The sequence below is a fragment of the Aotus nancymaae genome, unplaced genomic scaffold (genome assembly GCF_030222135.1).
Source record: "Aotus nancymaae isolate 86718 unplaced genomic scaffold, 86718_ANA_hifiasm-v0.15.2.pri h1tg000057l, whole genome shotgun sequence".
In the NCBI taxonomy this organism is placed as follows: domain Eukaryota; kingdom Metazoa; phylum Chordata; class Mammalia; order Primates; family Aotidae; genus Aotus; species Aotus nancymaae.
The window spans coordinates 10505317-10511674 of NW_026988471.1; positions in this window are offsets into that span (position 1 = coordinate 10505317).

The window sequence follows — 6358 nt, forward strand, 5'->3', positions numbered from 1 at the left end:
TAGACTTATGATCTAATGGAGAGGACCGATATTAAACAACCACTTGGCTGTGTGACCCTGGGCAAGTCATGAACTATGCTGAACTCTTCCTCCCTACCGGTAAAAGCTACACCACAGAGTTAATTTCTGCATTAAAATAAGTTTTCTTAAGATTGTATGTGAAGGGGCCACACAAACATAGATCCGCGGGCGCACTTCCGAAATCTTCTGTAACCTGCGACAGCCCCCAGCTTGGATTTGGGCATGGAAAAGGAGAGGAAGGGAGGCATCAGGATGACCTCCAGGTCCCACTAAGCTCCATTAGTGAAGTAACAGGATTAATTATTGTATCTAAATGCCGTAAATTTATTTTAAGGCAGATAAAAATGGATGAGTTAAGAAAAATACACATGCAGAAGCAAGTGGTAGGTTAGCTTGCATTGATTCTTTTGCCCTTTTCCAGAAAGAGGAAGGAAGGGAGGGAGGAAGGAGAGAGGGATGGAAAGAAAAAGAAGAGAAGGGAAGGGAAGGGAAAAGGAAGGAAGGAAAGAAGGAAGGAAGGAAGGAAGGAAAGAAGGAAGGAAGGAAATTAATGTGCAACTACTACTATTCAGAAGCTGAATGCCGATGACCACTGTCTTCAGGTCTTTGGATTCTTATTGACATTCGCACGGACAGTGTTTAAACAGGGACTGGACTGTTACACACACAGTCATTGTTTGCTGTGGCCCAGCAGGTTCACAAGGGAAGGCCCTTCAAACCTCAACATCGATCAGCTGGTGCAGACGTGGTGGCGGCCTCGTGTTTGAAGGAAAGTGGTAAACTTTCCTTTTATCAGCTCTGCCACAACCCTCAAAGAAATAGCCCTGAGACTCTGCAGGCCAGATGTGAGCTGAGAGCTCGGAAGAACTCAGTAGAGCAGAGATACTGTGGAAGTCAACCCCAAAGCTTCGTGCCGTTGCAAGTAATGGGGATTTCCAGAGCATCAGAGGCATTAGCCCTCACATAGAATCCCCACTCTCACTCCAAGACAAGGAAGTGAATTAGTGACGAGTGCAGGAGCACTTGCTTCTGGCGCCTTCAAGAATGAAAGTTGGCTCTCATGGCTTCCTCTGTGACCCTATCCTCAGCATAAGGTAGAGTAGTATTTAGTGGACTGATTGATTGATTGATTGATTGAGGCAGAGTTTCCCTCTTGTTGCCCAGGCTGGAGTGCAATGCCTCAATCTCGGCTCACCACAACCTCCACCTTCTAGGTTCAGTGATTCTCCTGCCTCAGCCTCCTGAGTAGCTGGTATTACAGGCATGCGCCACCACATCCAGCTAATTTTTGTATTTTTAGTAGAGACAGGGTTTCACTTTGTTGGCCAGGCTGGTCTCAAACTCCCCACCTCAGGTGATCTACCCACCTCGGCCTCCCAAAGTGTTGGGATTACAGATGTGAGCCACCGGGCCTCTTAGTGGACCTATTTTTTAATAAACAAAACAGGCTGAACACCTACCATGCATCAGAGCCAAGACTGGCACTAAGGGGAATGCCGAGATCAGAAAGGCAAGGCCTGAACTTTGTGATCAGGGGAGAGAAATGAGACATATGCACAGAGGCCAGCCAGGAGTGAGTGCGTGCTCAGTGTATTTATAGCCTGAACAAAAGATCGACTGAATGAATGAACAGAAGCACATAAGCACAAGCAAGCCACGTGGTACAGAAGAAAGAACACAGGATTGTGGCATCCCAGCTCCCCCACTTCCAGCTATGTATGAGGCTGGAGCGTTCTGCTAGCTTCTAGATCCACTGTCCACCCTGCTCTGCGGCCCAGGGGCTGACCTCTATGGACTGCCCACTCTGGGTTCTCCGTATTCTGTCTTCTGGTTGAGCAGTGCCTAAAAGGAGAGCTGGAAAGAGATTGGGGGTGAGGACAGGGTTTTACCCCCCTGAATCCCTGGAAAGAGATTGGGGGCGAGGACAGGGTTTTACCCCCCTGAATCCCTGGGAAGAGATTGGGGGTGAGGACAGGGTCTAACCCCCTAAATCCCTGGAAAGAGATTGGGGGCGAGGACAGGATTTTACCCCCTAAATCCCTGGAAAGAGATTGGGGGCAAGGACAGGGTTTTACCCCCCTGAATCCCTGGAAAGAGATTGGGGGCGAGGACAGGGTTTTACCCCCTAAATCCCTAGAAAGAGATTGGGGGCGAGGACAGGGTTTTACCCCCAAATCCCTGGAAAGAGATTGGGGGTGAGGACAGGGTTTTACCTCCCTAAATCCTTGGAAAGCGGTTGAGGGCGAGGACAGGGTTTTACCCCCCTAAATCCCTGGAAAGAGATTGGGGGCGAGGACAGGGTTTTACCGCCCTAAATCCCTGAAAAGAGATTGGGGGCGAGGACAGGGTTTTACCCCCCTAAATCCCTGGAAAGAGGTTGGGGGCGAGGACAGGGTTTTACCCCCCTAAATCCCTGGAAAGAGATTGGGGGTGAGGACAGTGTCTAACCCCCTAAATCCCTGGAAAGAGATTGGGGGTGAGGACAGGGTTTTACCCCACTAAATCCCTGGAAAGAGGTTGGGGGCGAGGACAGGGTTTCTTCCCCTCTGCCCCTGCTCAACCTCTGGCAGTGGCCCTGCACCTCAATTGCTACTGCTCCAGGGGCTGCGTTCCTTTCCTCACTGGGCCTTGGGGAGGTTATTCCTCCCTCTGCCCTCCTGACCTCAGTTTCTCACTGTCACTGATGTCTCAGTGCCTTAAGATTTCTTGTCTTCCTTTAATTCTGTCTACACCTCTGGAAAGAACTCCCTTATGGAAACCACCTGTGTTAGTTCCATTTCCTGCAGACACCCAACTCATTCGGTAAATTAGAGGAAGTCATAGAACTTTTCATAGTCAGAGTCCTCGACTATGAAATGGAAATAATAGCAATACTTAGTATCTAGCACAGTTCAGTGCCTGGACACTGGCCCTCATACATGTTGGCTGCTTGAATGAATGAATACATGAATGAATTAATAGCTAAGAGGATTCATGACGATGTTAACATACAAGGTGTGAAAATAGGGGTTTTTGTAACTCTTACAAGTGGCAAATGAATGTAATAGCATTAATTATCTTGATATTGTAAACTGGGCATGGGTCTGGAATCAGGAAAACTGACCCTATTTGTTGATTGTGTGATTTTAGGCAAATTATTTTCCCATTCTGTACCTCTGTTTTCTCCCCTATAAAACAAAAGGGTTGGAGGTAATAACCTGTAAGAACCCATCTGTCAGCCAGATGCGGTGGCTCACGTCTGTAATCCCAGCACTTTGGGAGGCTGAGGCAGGTGGATCGCTTGAAGTCAGGAGTTTTAAGACCAGCCTGGCTGACATGGTGAAACCCCATCTCTACTAAAAATACAAAAATTAGCCAGGCATGGTGGCGGGTACCTGTAATCCCAGCTACTTGGGAGTCTGAGGTGCGAGAATCACTTGAACCCAGGAGATGGAGGTTGCAGTGAGCTGAGATCGTGCCACTGCACTCCAGCCTGGGCAACAGAATGAGACTCTATCCTCCCCCAACAAAAAAAAAGGACCCATCTGTCTTGGCCATACTATCAAGTACTAAGTATTCAAGAGAACAGTACAATAATTTGAGTGGGAGAAGCCAAGGAAGGCCTTAGGGAAGAAGCAGGAACTCGAAGAACAGAATAGTAACAGAATAGCAGAAGGATCTCCTAGGTGGGCAAGACTGGAGCTGGGGAAAGATGGGAGAGGCCTGCCAGTGCTGGTCACCACAAAGGACATCTAGCTGGATCAGAAGTTGGCCATGGGGACATAAGGGGAAAAGGCTGGGGACATAGGTTAGGGACACATTAGAAAAGCCTTGACCACAAGGCCATGAAACTCAAAGAACTTGCAAAGGGAAGGGTTCTGACCTCCTCAAGGCCCCAAAGCCAGTGCAGAGCTAGGCCTAAGCTTTCCTCTGCTCAGCCCCGAGCTGATCAGGATCTCTCTCTTCAACTTCTGATGGCAGCTGCCTTCTCCCTTTCCTGATTCCTTTCTTTGAAGGTCACTTGTCAAATGAGGGATGAGGGAAAATTTATTGGGTGAGGAAACCATTTGGTAAGGGATATTTTTGGCACCACGTGTCCTTGGCAAAGGACTTGTTCCTGTCATTATTCTCCTTGTGTTTTAAAATCTGTTAGTTTGCTGTAAAGTCAAAGGCGAGATCATCAAAAGAAAATGATTGGATTTTTTTTAATTACTGAAAAAAAGTGAATCCAGAAAAAATTGGGGTCTTGAGCAAGAATATTAACTGGAGGATCCTGGACATTAAGTCAAAAAAGTACTTGAAAAAAAATGATAAAAATTAACAATGAGAAAAATAGGCTGGGTGCAGTGTCTCACACCTGTAATCCCAGCACTTTGGGAGGCCGAGACGGGTGGATCACAAGGTCAGGAGTTCAAGATCAGCCTGATCAACATGGTGAAACCCCGTCTCTACTAAAAATACAAAAATTAGCTGGGTGAGGTGGCAGGCATCTGTAATCCCAGCTACTTGGGAGACTGAGGCAGGAGAATCACTTGAATCTGGGGGGTGGATTCAATCTGGGGGTGGAGGTTACAGTGAGCAGAGATCATGCCACTGCACTCCAGCCTGGGTAACAGAGTGAGACTTCATCACAACAAAAAAAAAAAAAAAAGAGAGAGAGAGAGAAATAATGCAAAACTACTGTAAGACACATGGAGTTACTGGAAAAATGTATCAAGCTGTGTGAATTTAGACATCTCCCCTCCCTCAGTTTCCTCATATGTCAAATAAAGGAGTTAGACCCTAGGGTCAGGTCTAGAAGCCTGTCCTGCCCCGATGGGGCCTGTGGCTCCCATTTCGCCACTCTTTTTTCCCCTGATGAGAACAGCATTCCTGGGAGGGCACTTGCATCACTTTGGTTTCGGCTCCTCTGATCTCTGTCCTGTGTGGCCTCTCGGAGTGCAGGGGCTGGAGAACTGAGGCAGCTGCTCAGCTCTGGCACTTTGTCCGGCTGTGGCCAGAGATGAAAGGATTCAGAGCCAGCCTGCAATAAAGCTGGGCCTCTGAGTAGAGGTCATCCAGACATGTGCCGGCCTCACTGCCACTGCTGAGGACAGACTTTGCCAGACCTCTCACAGATGCTCGTGGGGAGAGCCCCTAAGCACTTGTCCAGCCTCCAGTCCACACCTCCAGGCTCCCCCGTGGTCATTCCAAGATGCTAACACGTGGCTTGTGTTATTCTCCAGCTGAGAAGTGTTGGTGACGTTCCCGTGTTGAGCTACAGCAGTGTGTCCCTAAGAGACAACCGTTCTGAGAGACACGCGGCTGCAGGAACACAGGTGTGGTCACTGGAGTTTGGAGCAGCAGCTTCTCTGTCTCTCTTTCCCTGGCTGCCTTACAATGCATCAAGTCCAGCAGGAAAGAAGCCTGTTTAGCCTCATCAAACTCAGCATATTTCCAAAATAGAATCAACCAGAGCAGTTTTTATTTTTTTGCTTTAGTAACTCCAAGAATGTCCCATACAACTACAGTTTCCAGTAATATGCCTTGGAAAACATGGCTCTCTGGGGGATATACTTCATTTGTTGTTGTGTTTTTGTTCGTAGTTTTTTTTTTTTTGAGACAGAATTTTGCTCTGCCGCCCAGGCTGGAGTACAGTGGCGCAATCTCAACTCACTGCAACCTCTGCCTACCAGGTTCCAGAGATTCTCCTGCCTCGGCCTCCCAGGTAGCTGGGAGTTCAGGCATGCGCCACCATGCCTGGCCAATTTTTATATTTTTAGTAGAGATGGGGTTTCACCATATTGGCTAGGCTGGTCTTGAACTTGTGACCTCGGTTGATCGCCTGCCTCGGCCTCCCAAAGTGCTGGGTTTACAGATGTGAGCCACCGCGCCTGGCCAAATCTTCTGGTGTTTAGATAAGACTTGCCTCAGTCTAGACCCGGTAACTCTTGGCCCATTTCTCACCGCCGCCCTGTATGCCCTACATTCCAGCTCCATTGAATGATGAGTTGGTAGTTGATGATTTGTGTGAGTGAGAATGTTGCAAATATATAAACCTGGAGAAAGAAAAAGAAAAAAAAAAAAAGGAAAAGGAAAACGGACCGTTAAGCAAGCACATCACCCGAAGGATCCTGGGCTTCCTTCAAAAGAACCAGAAGAGTCAAGGGATACTAATTATTTGCTCACTTTTTTTCTTTTTTGGTCAAAAACTAGGCATTTCCCTCCTTTCAGGCCTTTCCCCTTGCTGTTTCCTCAGTCTAGAAATTTCCCTCCTTTCTTTTGCTTTTTTTTTTTCTTCTTTTGAGTCGGAGTCTAGCTCTGTCGTCAGGCTGGAGTGCAGTGACTCAATCTTGGCTCACTGCAATCTCCACTTCCC